At 44.0% G+C, this 18,950-nt stretch overlaps 1 protein-coding gene across 9 annotated transcripts in view; it reads right to left on the bottom strand.

Annotated features, from left to right (window-relative positions):
- Positions 1–18,950, bottom strand: part of VTI1A (vesicle transport through interaction with t-SNAREs 1A) — a 344,985-nt gene that overhangs the window by 51,426 nt on the left and 274,609 nt on the right. Inside the window, exons 9-10 of one of the 9 annotated variants that reach the window (XR_003905737.1) lie at positions 18,097–18,199; positions 16,356–16,503 (exon numbers count right to left, since the gene is read on the bottom strand). The exons of 7 other annotated variants lie outside the window; for them this stretch is intronic. The gene's annotated coding sequence lies outside the window, so the exon portion shown is untranslated. Of the gene's footprint in view, positions 1–16,355; positions 16,504–18,096; positions 18,200–18,950 lie in introns of those variants that run through there. One more of the 9 variants, XR_003905738.1, reaches the window with a different exon arrangement.

The following is an 18,950-nucleotide window of genomic DNA, read 5'->3' as shown; positions in this document are numbered from 1 at the left end:
TTCACAACCCCTCTTCTTTATTTCTGCCTCTTTTCAACCCAGCCCCTGTATTCCCTGTGCTGCTTTCCACACGCCACCTCTCAGAAGTGCATTTTTGTTTGTTTTGCTTGAGCACGGCATCCACATTCAGTTGCCAAGCACTTGAGTGTATCGGGGGTAGGGTTAGACCCTGGAAATGCACCCTGAGTCTTCTGACCTGGGCAACCCTGGTGTCGGAACAGTGAGGGGGACACATGGGGCCGTTAGTGGCAATCCGAGTGTGGGGGTGGGGGTGGGGGGGACAGGTGGGAACTTCCATGGGAGTAGAGAAGCATGCAGTTCCTTTGAATCTGCTTCTTGAACCAGTAAAACAAAATTCCTTCATACTTTGTGTAGGTGTTATGGGTGAATGGGAGGATTCCCTGAATTCAAATGGCTCTCTGCAAGCTGGAGACTGGAGAAAAGCAGCCTTTTTGAAAAGTGTTTTGCAGTTGAACTGTGTCCGTTGTCTGTTTCCAACAAAAATACTTTCTAACACAGTGTCACTAAGTGTTGGTTCAGCAGTGCATGTGAACGAACTTAATACACTAGGGAAAATAAGAAATGGATTTTATTAAGTTTATTAGCAGCTAAAAACACGATACTTCAACAGTGGGAGGAAAGTGATCCACCCACACAATTTGAGAGGAATGAACATTTGGCTTTAACTACAGCTAATATGTGAAACCTAAAACCTAGTTTTCCATCTAAAGACCTTTGGGGTCCATTTTTACACCACCTTGATCAAACCAGGAATTAAAGTTCAAGCTGGTCCCTCCAAGTCCTGGAGGGTACTGGTGTTTCTCTAGTCACACCTCTTCATGTCAGCATTTCCTCAGGCTTATCTTTCCCTCCCACCTTAGCTTAACTTGGCTCCCGACCAAGGATGCATTTCTACCAATCAGATGCCACGGCTCCCCTCCTGTGCCAGGAGGGCGAGGGAAGCGGAGTGGGCACTGGCGGAAGGCATGGCAGCCGTCACTGCGGGAGCCTTGCAGGGTCACTGATCTCGGAGGCTGCTTTGCAAAACAGAGGCTCAGCCAAGACAAAAAGCTAAGGAAGGAGGCCTAATGCTGCTCATGTTCTAAAGGAGAACGACACACGCGGACAATAGTAACAGCTACCAAAACAGTCGCTGGAGGCTGGTCTTGGGTCAGGCTCCGCACCTCCATCTCCAGTCTTCACTTAATCCTCACAACCCTGCTCAGAATGATGTCTTATTACCACCTTCCTTTTGCAGGTGAGCAAAGAGCCTCTGTAAGCAAAGTGACTTGCCCAAGGCCAGACGGCGGTGAACGTCTGCGGCCGAGGTCTGCCCCGAGCCCTTACTCTTGCCCGCTGTGTGCCCAGCGTCACGCCTGCAGCCTGCACCTGCTCTTGCGCCTTTGGATCGTGGACCCGCTGCATTGGAATCATCTTGATGCGTGTTTACAAAATTCTGATTCCTGGGCCTTGTCCCACAGGTTTTTAAAAAATTTTTTAATGTTATTTATTTTTGAGAGAGAGAGAGAGACACATAGCATGCGAGTAAGGGAGGGAGAGCAGAGAGAGAGAGAGAGAGAGAGAGAGAGAGAGAGGGAGGGAGACACAGAATTTGAAACTGGCTCCAGGCTCCGCACTATCAGCGCAGAGCCTGACGCGGGGCTCGAACTCACGAACCATGAGATCATGACTTGAGCTGACTTAACCGACGGAGCCACCCAGGATCCCCTCTCAGGTTTTGATTTACCAGGTGGGGAATGGGGAGTGGGGTCCGGGACTCTGTCTTTGACCCTTGCACCCCAGGTGATTCTGAAGCAGAGAAATGTTTGCAGATTCCCGAACTGGAGACGTAACATAGACGTGGGTGATGGAAGCTGCCAGCTGATGAAAAAAGAGGTGCTCCTCCCTGATGCCCAGAGGAAAATGCAAGCTGGGGTTTTGAGAGAGTCTGCAGTGAAACGAGAATCTGAAGCGCTGGACCACCCCGCCTTCTCATTGACCCTGCTTCTCGAGCTGAGCCTCCGTGAGCTCCTTGCTCTCAGCAGCACCGCGTGGGGCCCACGCTTTGCATTGTGTAGCTTTCCTTTACTTTACAGGTGGTTACTGCACAAATGCTACTTGCACATCACTGCGGGCATGTGAAATGTGACATTTCTTACACACAAAGATGCTCAGGGCAATATTGTTTGTAATGGTGAAAAGCTGTAAGCAAACAAAATGTCCAGCAAGAGAAGATGAGTTAAACCGTGCAGACATTTTAAACAATGGTTGGAAGCATACTCGATGGTATGGAAAACGTTCATGCGTATGGAAAATGTTCAAATGGAAAAAGCAAAAAATTAATTCTATTTATAAAAGTTTGTAAAAACCCCAAATAAAAACAAAAGATCGGAGGGAAATGTATCCAAATATCAGAGTGGGTATTTTTGGGTGGTCAGACTGCAGCTGATTTTAATTTTCTTTTTGTATTATTCTGTATGTGACTCATTTTCACCAAGAAACATTATTTTCATATTGAAAATGCCACTAAAAAAAATAAGAGCAGCAATGAAAGAGAACAAGTGAAAGCAAAAGAGAGACACTGCTTTTCTGAAGGAGCTTAAAATGGATTGTGGGAAAAGAGCAAGTTCTGTATGGAGTAGTGACTCTTCCCCTGTGCCCCACCGGACCTTGACCTTTCCCTGCCAGCACCGGTCCTGTAACGATGCCGCCTCACAGGAAGTTGTGCCTGACCGATGATCCCTCTGCTAGATGGCGAGGGTGGTGGCCGTGTCCTCCTTGGTCACCCCTGTACCCACAGTTCTGGCAGAGCACCCTCACATGGCTGCCCCTCAGTACATATTTCTTCGCGTAACGTTGGATGACTGCATCTCACCTCCCCAGTAAGGCTAACAGTGCCTGGAGGGCAGGGCTCACGTCATATATACTATTTCTGAATTTGCCCCAAACACCAGCATTGGGCATATAGTAGGTGCTTAATAAAGGCTTGTTTGTCTGATGAGGACTGTATCGAAAGGAAGCATGCCCGCTGAGAGGAGCCAGCCTCCTGAATGCCCCTCCCAGAGTTCAGGCGCCACTCCAGGGTGAGCAAAGCCAGGCTGCCTAAGTGCTGCGTGGAACTGAATCGTTGATTTTGTTTGCTGGGAGAAGCCCGGCAAACGAGGGAGCCCCGGATCTTTATCTGCAAAAGCAGTCATGCCTTAACATACTGCTCCACCCTACCCCTTTTGGAAAAAAGATTGATAAGCATAATGATGATGTTTTAATGAGCTTAATTGCACATTCCTTATGTTCTTGCGGAGTTGCCAACCGGCTACTTCAACATCCAGCAGTTTACTTGTAATAACTTTCCCCCTTTCTCTATGCCAGGGAGCATAATTATTCCTGCGGTAATCCTGTAGCTCGGCTCACTCCGGATCTCTCTCTCCACACCCCCCCCCCCCCCGCCCCGTCTCACTTTTTCTTGCTGCTTTTTCCCTTTCTGGGAATTACTCTAAATGGGTATCTTTGAAAGGAGGGTGGCAGGCTGCTTTTGGTACAGTACTTACCAAGAACCCTTTCATCAAAGAGGCCCTTGTGAGCATGCTCTGGCCGCGAGCCAATCAGATCATCTCCTTGTCTCTTTCTGCAGCACTGCTGACCCTGGTATGCAAGTCAAGCCCGAGTCTGCAGACAGGCTGACTGCAGTCCTAGGCCAACCTGTCTTAGCCGACTGAAAAAATGCTGAAGGGAAAATTACCTGTTTGGCTCCAGACGGAATTAACATTTTTTAAAAATATATACACACAAGGATGTTTATTATTTTTTGTTTAAAAGCATTTGGCTATCTAATATATTCATTAATGTTATCTGGTCAGTACTTGAAACATTTTGAAATATGTGCAAATGCAATAAGGCTACAAGGCCTGGAGGCAAAATAAGATGAATTTTCTAATTAAATGACAGAAAAACTGTTTGGGGATTAACGGATGGCTGTTCCGTAATCTGTTTACGGGCGCTGCTCTGTGCGGGGACACTCAGTCCACCTGCAGGCCCTGGTGGGCCACAAGGGCCGGGACGCCACGCCCTCGCACCGTGCTCCCTTTCTTCAAACCATAGTCCTCCGCAAGTCAAGTACGGGAGGCAGCCCGGCGAGGCGCCACCTTGGCCAACGTCGGTCCCTTCTCAAGCCGTGCGGGGCTCCCCGTTCCCCCCCCCCCCGCCCCCACTCACTTGTCCGCAGTCCACTTTCCCAAACAGACACCCTCCTGTCATGGTTGCTAGAGACATGGTGCGGAATTTGAAGCAAACGTATCTTCTCTGCAAACTCCCAGAAGCCCTGGCTGCCCAGATCACGTATGAACACATGCGGACATTTCTAGACAGTTCCAGAAAAAGGCTCATAATTGAGAAATACATTTTATAGCTGCTGTTCGAGGAAAAAGTACGAACACGTTTCTTCCTTCCTGGACTCATCCTAGAGTGCTGCCTTCTTCTTCCTCTGAGCACCCGGGCTCACAGGGGCCACGCCTGCAGGCTGGGGCACTGGCCCGGCTGGAAGGGCCCGGACACAGACAGGGGGAACTTTTGCCCTCAAGGGGAGGGTCTGGCCATCTCTACTCCTGGTATTTTCGGGGCGAGTTGGGATGCTTAAGGAATAATTATGATTTTATACCGCTAACATGATATACAGGTGATAGAATTATTGTGCCACGTGTTTCTTCCTTTGTGCTTTTTGGAACTTTCCAAAATTTCGACCGTGAACTTTTCCTTTTGTAGAGACTTCTTGGGCGCTCTGAACAGGCACATTCCTGAATTACATGGAGTCGACTTAGGGACACTAGGCCACGCAGCATCTAGTAGTGGGGGAGAGGGGTCTGAATCAGACGGGGGGAATTTTAATGAGCAGGGCAGCTTCAGAGTCACAGCTGGCTGGGCTAAGTTCCTGGAGTGTTAAATCAAGTAATAACAAAAATATGACTGTGTTTTACATATGAGATTTCATAACTTTCTGAGAAGTAAACAGTCCCTTCCCCCTTGGTTGTTCCCTCATAAGGAATGTCTACGGTCCTGCCTTTGGCTCAAATTTTCCCAAAGTTTTCTTTGTCTATGCAGAAGTGCCATGCCCCAAACAGAATGCCAGCCCTATTCTCTCTCTGGGTCCAGCTTGCACATTCATATCGTAACAGGGGCTTCATCAGGTGGCAGGAAGATGTTTGTGTGTTCTCTCGCTTCCTGGCTCCTATTCTCACCTGTGCTGTCGACAGAAGTCTTCTTGTTACGGCTTCAGTCCTGGGAAGGACGCATGGAAATTCTCCGATGGTTTGATTCACTCTGATCTAAGGGGTTTCTTCCTATTTCCTGGAAGGGCTTTCTCCCTCTTTTACAGTCCCCATGAAGTCATGGGTATAGGCTCAAAGTGAAGTTTTCCCATTGTTAAGAGAAAGAAATACCAAATTATTTTCATATAGATATATTCACAGAGAAAATTCCCACTTGTTCCTGGCTACTTCAGGTCTGGGTAGGCAGAACATAAATCTGGGGGGTGGGGTGGTCTAATTTTGCCCCTGCACAGTCTCTTTTCCCATACCAAGGGAAAAGAGATAATTTTCACAACCAAATTGTATTTCTGAATGACCAAGGAAAAAACTGATGGAAAAAATTCCTTGCAAACAGTGCATGGCACGCTATGAAACTATTAGATAAGAGTAATTATAGGTTTCGTCTCAACAGCAAACAATTACTCTGGAGGGAAAATGCTTGCTTTTTAAGTGGAATGAACTCTTTCTAGGATTTGCCTCCTGTCTACCATTCTGAGAACAGTAACTCTGAAAAAACAAACAAAAACCAAAACCGAACCAACATCAACCCACCAGATTCCCATTCCAAAGTCAAGGAAAGTGACTTGGGATATCTGTGCTTCTGGTTATGGGATTAAGGGCTGTATTGCTATTATTATATTTAAAAAAAAGTGAAGATTCTTGGTTACTTCTCTCATGTATATAAACCCGGGGAGGGAAATCTCTTTGTAAATACAAGTTGTAAGTCTAACAGCTGATAATGCATTTTAGGTTGCTTATGTTATTAAGTAGAATGTCCAGCTATTGCTATCTTCTTAGGCAGTATCTATTTTCTGTAGCTTACCTTTTTTAAAAGGTGTTTTTTCCCCTAATGTACGACTAAATTAGATCTAATGTATAAGAAACTTTCTGTAAGACACATGTATAAAATCAGGAAAAGAAATCCTTGTTCAGGCCACTTGTCTTATTGATGTGCAGAATATGATTTTAGTGTCCACAAACTATAGATCTTCACCATACAAGAAAAGGAGGCTAAGCTGGGGCAAGAAGTCCCTGGAAGTGAAAAGAAGGACCAAGGACCAAAAAGAATCCTATACTATACTCAAACCCCATACTCCTGTACATAAACAGGCACCACAATTCTTGCCCCCACCCCTTTCCCCAATTCATTAATTCTGGCGTGGAATAGCTCCCTACACAGAACAGCCCATGAATTACTATGTGGAGATGTTCTTCACCTAGAGCAAGCAGGCTACCATAGCAGGGGAGAAGTAGCATTTTACCGGGTATTTTTCCAAAGCATATTCCCACCGAGGAAGAACCACACCTTCGGCAAATTCAAAGATTTATCAAAGAGCGTAAAGGTCAGAAAGTACTAGAGCAAACCAGAAAGGCAATGGAAGAGCCCTGTTAGTTCCTCTTTCAGCAACTGCAGCTGGTAAGATGGCGACCTCTCTGTAATTAGGGTATTAACTCTGTTTCAGAGTAGTCAAGAGTGTAATTAAGAAACGCAAACCAGGAAGGGTCACAGGAGAGGAACAGAAGACAACATGGAGTCCGTGTGATGACAGAGGAGACTCTGGGTGGAGCCAGGCTCGGCTCAGCCCCAGTAGTGAGTGACCATGGCTTTCAGCACAGCTCAAGGGGCAGGAGTTGGTAATTAACACCTGCAACCTCTTCCTCACTGTACTCTAGGGCTTCTCTGTACCTGGTTCCAGTTCATGGTTCTTTATGTTACCTAGGAATAGTTATGTCTGCACTATGACTTTGGTTCTTCTCAACCTGAGAAGAGAGACCTGTCTTCTGAGGTCTGAGCTAGAAGACCTCTTTAGTTGTAGTTGAGAAGATGTAACCTGGAATCAGACTGGTGATGGCTACAGGTCCGTTCTCACCATTGCAGATGCTGCTGAACCTCTGCCCGTGCTACTAACTTGAACACTCATCGCTGAGCAATGGAGGGATGGGCTGCTGCCTGCAAGGGTTTAAATATCTTAAAATGACCCAGACCAATAAGATATAGATCCATATAACCAATGAGAGGAGATATTAACTCCTCACCTTTGCAGGTGCGTGGTATTAAATTTATCCTTTACTGCAGCCTGCATCTTGGGCTGTTCTATAATGTATAATCTCTGGGATGGCACTTGGGAGCCCCAGACATTTCTTCATTTTAATGGACAGATGGACAACGTTAGACCTTTCATTGATTCTATGTACAAAGGTGACTATAATTGCCTCCAATGAGACTATAAATTTTAGAATAGACAATATTTTAAATGATGTCTCAAATGCTGTCCAATTATACCTGAGGGGCCTGAATAGTTTGTTTTACAACTGCCCCTCCTTCTCTCCCAGGATCATCTTAAGATAAGACAACACCTCTAACTGCCTTTTGAGTTATTTAGAATGTTCTGTAAATCCAAGGAGCGCTATGATTTCTGTGCTTCCACAAAGACTTTTACTGGCTTCACAGGGATAATTAACGTGTGTTCCCCTGTCCCTCTCACTACATATCAATATGTCTTTTCATCTCTTAAAACGTTTTTTAATATTCTCTCAAGATGCACACTTCCCTGCCACATATAAAATTGCTTAATGCTAATAAAATTGCAAAAGGCTTTGCCCTCACTGTTCCAATCATACTATTAAATGTAATTAATGAAATATGAGATGAAAGAAATAGTTCCCAGAATTCAACCTAGGTGTATCTTGGGCAGAACATCTACAAATATTTGAGGTCCCGTGTTCCAACAAGAGGTACTTGGGCTAATAGTTCTTAAGGTAAAAATCGTGTGGCCAAGAGGATCGATATTAGAAATGTTTAGATACAACCAGTCAGGCTTTCTTTGGATGGAGCAGTTAATCAGACTCTAGGAAATCACCTAGGGGAGGCAGCAGGTTGGATAGAAGGCCGTGGTTGAGCAGCAGTGCCTAAAATGATTTGAAGGTCACATGCGTGTTAACAGACCACAAACACACGGGCCTCCTGCCCTTGCTTTCCACCGACCCTTCCTCTTAAAGTGCAGGCTACTTCGCAGGGTCCTATCCCCCTTCTAGGCTGTCTTTGGTGAACATTACAAATGGATTTCAACCAGATAGCAAAGCTTATGAGGAAAAGAACCTGGCTTCCAGGACTGGCCTGTCACAGAGCTGCCCGGCCCAAAGTCTTACTACATAGTAAAGAGCAATGCCCCTGCAGAGTTACCTGCTTAAAACTGGCATTTGGTAGGGATGGTCCTTACCCTTACACAGTACTGAAATTAGCTTTCCTTATAGCCCAGGCAGAAAGCGAATTAGTGTGTTGTGTTTGGCTTAGTTGGTGTTTGAAAAAAGCATGGACGGGATGCTTTAAGACAGGCCACACACATCTTGGTTTACCCCAAGCCCTCTACTTCCTATGTGTAACAGCTGGCTAGCCTCACCCCTGCACATTTATGGGATTCACCTGCTCCCACAGGCATCCGACCTCTGGTCCAGAAGCAACAGTGCACCTGCGGCGTCTTTTCTTAGTAATTATAAATATTACTGTCTTCCCTTTATAGGATTAGCTAACCAGCTGGGAGTTAATAATTAAGCACCTACTGTGTGCCTGCAATGCTAGATGCTGGGGTCATTGAGATGAGCGAGGCCACTCTGCCTTCTTCTAGGAGCTTGCTCTCTTGTTCATGTCCTGGCATGTCTGTGCTCTCTCTGCTGAAACACAGACCACATTCCCGGCAAACCTTTCTTTAGTCCTTACGCAGAAAGTGACCGCAGTCTTAATTCTGTCCTCTCCCCTCCAAAGATAAGCTCTTTACACCAAACACCAGTTTAAGCATCGGCACTATGAAACCTTTGGTATGTGCATTTACAGTCTAGACAGAGAAAAGAGGGGGGGAAAACAACCCCAATTTTGGAGGCAATAGAAACAGAAGAGAACAAAACACATGTTCATACACTCACCCCTTAAAAATAGGGGAAAACCAACTGGGAAACTTGCATTTTCTTCTTAGATGTCTATTAAACAAAATCCCATGTGATATGTGTATCCATGGAAACCTTCGTTATCTCAAAGATAGTGAGGTACTAAAGGCCCTTGTTGCCATGGAACAAGCAGTATTTGCTTTTTATTCTATTGCACAATATCTAATTACAGAGACCCTGATAAAATTATGCATTCCTAAGCACAAATTAAGGCCATTCTACAGGAGCCTCCATGCACATACTTTATTTGTCAAATTTCATTAAAAACAAAAATCAGGGATGACTTCGCAGAGTCTTAGGGATCAGCAGTCTAGCCAGATTCCGCCCCTTCCAAGATGGAAATTCTCTGAAACCTGGAGCTGGGCTGCTGGAGGGTCCAAGGTGAAAGGGTAGCTCACTTGGATTATTCTCCCACAGAAGTCCAAGTTGAAACTCTACAGCCCCTCTTCCCACCAGACTGTTGCACATGACGCCCCTTTAAATATCATTCTGTTTCCTCTTGGAATACAATAATCAATTTCATGGCATTGAAGACTGAGCTGCTCTTTTGAAAAGATAACACATTACAAATACACCTGATAACTCCTTTCCCGGTAGGCATGCCTCTGTCCTTGTTTGTATACTTTTACTATGAATTTATGGATCTCCAAATATGTGTACTATTTTTAACATGCTACTCTGTATGGAGCGCTTTGAAAATGATCTCTGATTGGTTATATTAGTTTCAGAACGTGTGTATATGTGTACATGATTCATTTTTACTGCTGTACAGTATTTTATCGAATTGACCCTCTCGCCTGTTGTGAACATTTATGTTGCTTGTAAATTTCTGCCCTTCCAATGTTGCAACGCACATCCTAACAACTAACAACTAGTCCTATCGCCATACCTGCCACCTCCCTTATCCTGTCCTTCTTCTAGAACAAGTGGATTGCAAGAGGTTTCACTCCCTGGCATGCTAGCTTTTCTCAGTTGTCAGTACCTGTAAGGCTTTCTCATAAAGTCTTCAGATTGGAGTATAACTAAGTTTACGAAAACCCGTTTCCAGATCCCTAACTTCTATGTGTTATTTGCTGAAACCAATCTTTTGAGAATGTCCCTGTGGTCCAAGCATCTTGCTAGCACTTCTTTCTCTACCATCTTTCTTCAGTTGCCTTCTCCCACTTAATTAAGTTGCTTTGCCCTGGGCTGCTTTGCTACCTCCACAGCGGCAAATAAAGAGGCCATGTGAACTTGTGCTATAAGTTGCTACACGTTTATAAAAATTTTTATGTCTTTTATTTATTTTTGAGAGACAGCACGAGCAGGGGAGGGTCAGAGAGAGAGGGAGACATAGAATCTGAAGACAGGCTCCAGGCTCTGAGCTAGGTGTCAGCACAGAGCCCGATGTGGGGCTTGAACCCATGAACCGTGAGATCATGACCTGAGCAACCTGAGCCGAAGCTGGACGCTTAACCAACTGAGCCACGCAGGCGCCCCTAAGTTGCTACACACTTAATTAAGGACTGGAGATCCAGGCTGGAGCTTTGAGAGTCCTCTTGTTTTACACCCATTCCTGGTAAGAATAAAGCACGATGTTCAGCCTGTTTTGGGATGGTCTGAATTTACATATATTGTCAAGGGGTATAAGGTTTGAATATTTTTGTCCACTGAAAATGTAATGACTTCACCCGTTCCACCTCCCAACTTATTTTCAAAGAATACAGCTTCCTGAGTCTCTCGCAGACAAAGCAAAGATAGCGTCAGTGGGATGTATTGATGGTGGCAGTACCTTATGCCCCTCATGTGACAAATTTGCTCCGTGCTCTACATATCTACCTAACTCCTCCCTTCTAGCTTCTTTCCTACCTTTGAATTAGAACTCAGCAGTGACCCCGCTGTCCCAGGGATGCGTACTAACACATTTATTAAAACTGAAAATATGAAGTCAGACTTGTTCCATCAGAAAAGGAGTTCACTTTGGTGGCTTTGCTCTACAGTGAAGACTGGTTTTGCTAATTGGTTATCTAGTGGATGTTTCTATGACTTGGATAAGCTAAATCCATTGCTCCAGGGTTTTTATGAGAATATACTTAAAGCCTATAAGAATATAAGACAAAAGCATTTTCTAAAAAAAAAAAAAATTCTATTGGCAAAGATGGATTGATGTAAAACACAGTTTGATTTTCCCCAACTCTTTCCGAGTACATTTAGTGAAATAAGTTCCCTCGAAGGGGAAAAGAGTAACAGGTGTCATCTGTGTGAAATTCTTGTACGTGTGTACAGTATCCAGGACATTTCTTGCTTTCAGTACAAGCAATAGAGAATCTGATGGGCAATATCCCTGCACCTCTGCTATAGAATATAACTCCAGGAAAAACTTGACTGGCTCAGGTAACATGAGAACACGGATGACTACAGCTGAGTCACCAACTATAGGAATAGTCTATTTACTTATTTTTTAATGGCTTGTAAAGTTTTAATTTTAATTAACATGTTAGTTTCAGGTGTACAATATAGTGATTCAACACTTCCATATATCACCCTGTGCTCATGACGAGTGCACTCCTGAATCCCCATTGCCTTAAAATGGTCTATTGCATTAGCTCTTTTATTGCTATACGCTGGGAATTTAACCAGCTGAGAAAAAAGGGCATCACTTCTCTTGGTGATCAGTTTCGTCAGTAGAGTTCTCAAATGCAACCCCAGATCAGATCACCGGATGACAAACTGACATGAAGTGTCTAGGATGTACCGTGGAAGGCACCTGTCTGCCTTGGTGATGCTGCCCTGAGGCGGGCATGTCAGTCGTGATGGCGGGAAGGGTGTCTTCGAAGGAATCCTAGTGCTGGTTTCACCACAGCTAGCTGAGTAACCTGCGGTAGGTCACATCCTCTCCCTGGGCCTCAGTGTCCCCACTGACAAAATGAGGGGTTAGAGCACATATTTTCCTGAGGTTCCATCATGTCATCTTGGCCTTGGCCCATCACTTCCGCTCCGATGTGACTACAAGCCCCGGAGCCAGGACTTCCCCCCAGGACCCTTGGTCTGGGCACTGGATTGCGCCATACTCTACACCTAGACCACGTGACTATGGGGGCCCTTCCTAAGAACTTTTCAAACGCTTCCTGGCAGAGTTTTTAGGTACAAATCAGCAACATACTGAAAACTCCGTTTCAGTTCCTAAGATACAACCTCAGATACCTCACAGTAACCTGAGTTTGCCAGAAAGAAGCAGCCATGCTCTCTTTAATTCTCATCAAGGACTTCCTTTTGCAGAGCCTGGGCCTCCACATGGGGGTGAAGAAGAATCAAGCTTATATCAATACTTACAGGGATCAATAAATATTCATTTTGCCCCCTTCCTAACGTTCTTATGTTTTATTTTAGGTACCGTAAGAGGGGGGAAAAGCTAATAAAGGCAGATGATAGAAATAGCTCTTCTTTGCTTTGCAATATGATTGGGCAACACTCAGCATTTCTCAAAGCATGCCCCCTCCTCTGGGAACTGATCAGGGAGGCAGGGTCAGGGTGAGCAGGAAGATAGCAGGAGGATGCACACAGAGAAGTGTACGGGCTCCTTGGTTCAAATCTGGCCTCTGCCACTTGCTGGCCGTGTGGCTGGGCTGGGTAGGTGACTGTATCTCTCTGAGCCTCATTTCCTTCATCTGTAGATTGAAACAGCCTCATCATGTTCTTGTGAGGATGAAATGAAATAAACAATATAAACACACCTAGCCCAGGGGACTGGAGCAAAGTAATGACTGGGATATTATGTTTACTGTATTTTAATCATGGCATGTCTGAGATTTCAGGCATCTTGGAAAGTGATTCCATTGATTTATTTAGTAGAGAAACCCAGCAGATAAGATTCATCATAGCAATAAACAGTGAGTTTTCTTTCTCCCTAGGGATTTTTTTTTTTCCCATTAGAAAACGGAAAGCCAAATCAAATTTGCTCAGCTAATTTTGGCATGAGAGGTATACTTAGGACCCTCAACATTTGCCTTACAGGTCAGGCTTATCAGCTCACACTTGTTAGTGTGAAAAACTCCTTTCCTATCGCTGCTTCTGCCACTTCCCTTATCCTGTCTTTCTTCTGAAACAAGTGGACTTGCAAGATACTTTACCCTATGATTTGGCAAACACACTTGTTCTGAAAGAGAGAGTTCCGCCCATGTACATGACCGTGGGCCACAGACATTGGAAGGTTTATCGGAGAAAAGCTTTCTTCTGCAGGTGCTAGGGCACTGAGAGCAGGGCCTCTGCTGGCAGTCCCCCTTCTATTTGGGACTGTCCCATCATTTCTGAACTATGGCTCTTTAGGACACCAGAATAAACATTAAGAGGACTGTACTATATTTATCAACCTTTGGAGCAGACTGAAATATGTTCCTACTAAATGAGGAGTGACATGATTTTTAGCACATGGTTGGAGCAGAGGTAGTAAGTTTTGTTTAATATCGAGTGATCTGAAATTCTGTATCATGATCATGTTTATTTCACACAGAAATTCCAGAGTCTTAAAAAGAAATTGACCCATGGGTGATTAGGAATATAGCAAATCTGTTTCACGTTCTGGATGCCTGTTTTTTATGTAGTAAACGTTGACCAACGTCTCTAGGTGTGCGCTTCAGCAGGCACGTGGAAAGGAATGGTTTTGCGAAATCAGATGAGAATCAATATCATTTAGTAGAGTTTGTCCTCTAAAGACTGTGTGCAAATCCTAGCTCTGTCACTTGGTAGGTGAGTGACCTTAAGCGCGTTTCCTGTGAAGTGAATGCGGCTGCTTATTCCCCCATGGCCTTCTGGGTCAATCCCTCACCTATATGGGCTCCTTCTAAGGTCCCAGAAATACGTTCACTTGGTCAAATATCTTGTACAATTTATAAAAAGAAGATACATTCACTGCAATTCATCCATGAGCTGTCTCTGCTCTGACTCTCTATTACATTGGGTAGCACTGGAGTGGCTGTGGGCCTTTCTGGAATCCAGCTAAAGGAAGGTTGAGTTGGAAATAATCTACTTTGGATGTAGTGAGACAAGTTTGGGTGTTTTGCAGTCATTTCCATTTAATTAATGCTAGCTGTTCTGGGCTGGCCATGGCCAACTCATCCAATGCTGGAACATAGTGGGGCACCTGAGTGGCTCAGTTGGTTAAGCGTCCGGCTTCGGCTCAGGTCATGATCTCACGGTTCATGGGTTCAAGCCCCGCATCGGGCTCTATGCTGACAGCCAGCTCAGAGACTGGAGACTGTTTCGGATTCTGTGTCTCCCTCTCTCTCTGACCCTCCCCTCCTCGCGCTCCCTCCCTCTCTCTCTCTCTCTCAAAAATAAATAAAAAACATTAAAAAAATAATAAAAAAATTTTTAATGCTGGGACACAAAGGGGCAGGGCCTGAGGTCCTATTGTGACACAAACATGTCTTAGAGCCCCTGGTGCTAGAGGAATGTGAGAGTTGAGAAAAATAAATATATACCACCAAAAGCTAGTCTATGAGAAAAGTTCTAAATCCTGTAGCATGTATCTGGGGAAAAAAGTGAGAAAAAAAGTGTTTGACAACAATCTTAAAAACTTCTATGACATCACTAATTTTGAGCTTTGAAGCAAAAAGAAATTTTTAAATACTCTTAACAATAAAAAACAGCTTTAGCCCAAGCATGTTAGAGGAAAGACTCAAGAATCTTTCTAATCTCTCCATAGAAAATGCTATTATGAAATAATTGTATAGGAAGAAATGGCCAAAGAATCTGCAGCTAAAAATATACAGGGAGAAGAATGATAAATGTCTGTCAAGCAGTAAGTTAATAGAATTATGTGATTTTTCTGGACTTCGTGTGTTTGCAGTATTTGCCTGTTTTGAAAGTTCTCTTGTGCTTTCTTTTCTTGACCCAAACCAACAGTAACTTTCATCACTAATTTTGAACTTCACCTCTCTGCAGCCGGGTATCCTGAACTGTCTAAGCCTCAGATCCAACAAAACTTGGATCTGCCCCTGGTTGTCTCATTGCTCCTTGTGTGGCTGAAGGGGGATGAGCCATGAGCAGGGGCCATCTCTGCGACGCAGCCAGCTTGTAGGGACAGCCTGACCATATGCATACGCTTGTGGCAAGGAGTGGAGGAGAATCAATCGGAAGGGGGTGAGAAATGAGGCAGAGCAGCCAATTCTGCGGCTCAGCTAATGATCTAGGCGAGAGAAAATGTGAGCCGAGTTTTGGTTTCCTCCGTAACACGCAATGGACATTTGCCTCCCTGCTGTGAGGCTGACTGACCACATCAACTTCCCTTTTGAAGGCTGAAAATAATTGTGTATCAGTGACTTCTTATGGGTCAAATATTTGGAATATAAAAAATGCAATCCAGAGAAGGAAAAGTGCATCTTCCACCCCCACCCCACCCCGCCTTCCATGAGCATCATCTTGCTTTCCCCTCACAGGGTGCGTCTCCGTATTTTATCTGGATTTCTTCAAGGGGCTGCAGCCTTGGTCTTATAAACTCTTCCTGAGGTTGAATAAGGGCTTCCTTTGTATTTGCAAAATGTTAATTCTTAAGCATTTGCTGAGAAGAAGGGTGTTCAATATAGTCTGGCCTGTACTTCTCCTTTTTGAAATGTCTGATTTAAAAATGTAAAATAGGGGCGCCTGGCTGGCTCAGTCGGTTGGGCATCCGGCTTCAGCTCAGGTTATGATCTCACGGTTTGTGGGTTCGAGCCCCGCATCGGGCTCTCTGCTGACAGCTAGCTCAGAGCCTGGAGCCTGTCTTTAGATCCTGTGTCTCCCGCTCTCTCTGACCCTCCCCTGCTCATGCTGTCTCTCCCTGTCTCTCAAAAAAAAACCATAAAAAAAATTAAAAATGTAAAATAAACAAGGTGAAATAGATAAAGGGGATTAAGGGTAGAAATGTCCGGTTATAAATGAAATACATCATAGGGATGAAAAACAAGTACGGCCCAGGGAATCAGTAATATTTTAAGACTGCTGGGCGGTGGCGGGTGATGGCAGCATGCACCGTGGTGAGCACCAGTAACGCAGACAATTGTGGAATCAATACATAAGAAGAAAATGTATATACCAGAAGTCTTGTTTTTTTTTTTATTTTTAAGAGAGTGCTGCTTTGAGAGGGAAAACTGATGGAAACTTCTCTGTTCCACTGTGGTGGGAAGATCACAAAGCTGGGGTTTGCCATGTGGGGCTTAAAGCCAAACCTCAGGAGATCCAGACTTTCCACAGGCAGAGAGGGCTCCCTCTGCCCGGGGAGTCCATCCAACAGGGCGCCGGCCAGCTGGGGAGGAAGTGAAATGGCTCAGAAACAGGGGCCCAGGATATTGTTGTTAATAGTTAATGGTTAGTGAGTATTGACAACCTGCAGCCAGAAGCCAATGGCAGGACGGATTAGAGCCAGCCCTTGACCGAGCACACGGTCGGCCAGAAAGTGGACGGCAATCCTTTTGTTACAAATGCCTACAGACGACTGAGTGAAATAATGAAATAAATAAAAGGATGACTGAGTGAGTCATCTCTGGCAAGCAGTAAACATGTTCAGGTTGACGAGCTGCATCTTATGTAAGAGCAAATGTGAATGAAGATGACTTAGAACAGGTCTGCACATTGTTTTTGGAGGAATGTGCATGGGCTTGATGGTGGGTTGGTATATTTAACCTCTGAGTCCTAATAATGTTCTGTTTTTCAGATGAGCTCAAGGCTTGTCATATTCTAGACCTGGAAAGCATAAATGGTATTATCTTTGTATATACAAATAAAAATCAATTCATTTTCCAAATGCTTAATTCATTCAGGAAGAGACACACATATGCACGAATAGACTTCGGCTAAATCAAGAGCATTAGCAAAGCTTTTTTCACTTAACAAATCAGGATATATTAGGTTCAATAAAGGTACTTGACTTATAAATCTACAAATAAAGTTGTTTTCCCAAGCAGCATTTTGATTTATCATCTGCAACTACGTTTCCTGTTCATTTACAATGGCTTTTTGTAACTTGCCCCTTAAGTAGGGGGGGTGTAGGGCAACTGTAAATAAAAATATCTCAATAAACTATATCATCTAGATGATAAAAGGACATCCTCTTCCTATGAAAATGATCACAGAACTGAAATACTAAAGAGAAGCCTTTTCTCCATGATATTTTTGAAGGAGTACCAGAGACTGTACTTTCTTACAGACACGGCTCCTTCAAAACACACTAGAACTGGGGCCCCTGGGTGGCTCAGTCAGTTAAGCGTCTGGCTTTGGCTCAGGTCATGATCTCACTGTTTGTAGGTTCAAGGCCCATGTCAGGCTCTGTGCTTACAGCTAGCTTGGAGCCTGTCTTCAGATTCTGTGTCTCCCTCTCTCTCTGACCCTCCCTTGCTTGCACTGTCTCTCTCTGTCTTTCAAAAATAAATTTAAAAAAAACATTAAAAAAATTTTTTTTCCCAAAACACACTAGAACACTACAAATCAACCTACTAGTTATTTACTGCAAACCATCTAGCAGCTTCCATTCCTGGAACATTTCTGGCCATTTGTGGAATCACCTTCTCAAATCTACCAGTCTACCTCATACTAGAAGGAGGAAGACAATTTTGAGTTTTTGATGCCCTGTAAATACAACCACATCTTGAAGCTGAGTTTCAGGTTCCCCAATCTCTTGTTCCCCAGCAACTCTGATAATCTGACCTGGCCAGGAAGGCGAGGAAGCTGGGGTTCCCTGTCAGGCTGTTTACTTAACACATGTCACATCTAAAATAAGGATTGCTTTAGCTAAAAAAGCAAGTCATTTATAAGTGTGCATTTATAAGGGCAAAAGTCAAGGCAACTGTGCAAACCACTTGTCAACTTATTTAGAGGAAATTGTGTAATCAACTTAACGTACCAGTTAGCCTTTACCTGCAAGGTCAAGCTCAGAGTTCCTGTGTGTCACCACACTGGTCTATTAATCACTCTGCAGGAAATTCCACATTTTTCTTCAGATTAAACTATAGAAAGTGGAGTGCGAACAGAACAGAGAGAAAAGAGAGGATTTCCTATTGGTTTCTTTGTTTTCTCTGACTTGGTTGATGTTTCATGATCTATACATTTTTTTTTTTTTGCTTGCTACAGAATTTAAATAGGTTCAAAATGATGAATTTCAATATGCATTGCTGAAGGGGGTTTTATCACACAAAGGTAAACCTAGGTATGTGATGGCTGGGTGCCAACTTACTGCTGTAGATTCCGACTAGAGATAGAAAGCGTTGACACTGTTGAACAAGTAACAGATCTTTCATTCCAGAAAAAAAAAATAAAGGATATAAGCCATTAAATTTAAATCATTTCCCTTTCTTTTTCATGCTGCCAAAGCTCAGATATGTGATTTTTGAAGATATCCTAACTTGAGGCATGATTTTCTAAGAACAAAATTACCTTCAAATACCTCTTAAAAATTCTTTCCCCAAATGTCTTTAGTTTGCCATCATTTTAAATCAGCTTTATTGGGGTGCCTGGGTGGTTCAGTTGATTAAGCATCTGACTTTGGCTCAGGCCATGATCTCATGGCTCGTGAGTTCAAGCTTCACGTCAGGCTCTGGGCTGACAGCTCAGAGCCTGGAGCCTGCTTTGGATTCTGTATCTCCCTCTCTCTCTGCCCCTTCTCTGCTCCTGCTCTCTCTCAAAAATAAATAAAACTTTAAAAAATTAAAAAAACACAAAATAACAGCTTTATTAAGAGGTAATTCATATACCATATAG

The sequence above is a fragment of the Suricata suricatta genome, chromosome 2 (assembly GCF_006229205.1).
Source record: "Suricata suricatta isolate VVHF042 chromosome 2, meerkat_22Aug2017_6uvM2_HiC, whole genome shotgun sequence".
NCBI classification, from domain to species: domain Eukaryota; kingdom Metazoa; phylum Chordata; class Mammalia; order Carnivora; family Herpestidae; genus Suricata; species Suricata suricatta.
Note: the sequence above shows the minus strand (reverse complement) of the source record. Positions and strands in the feature narration are given on the sequence as shown.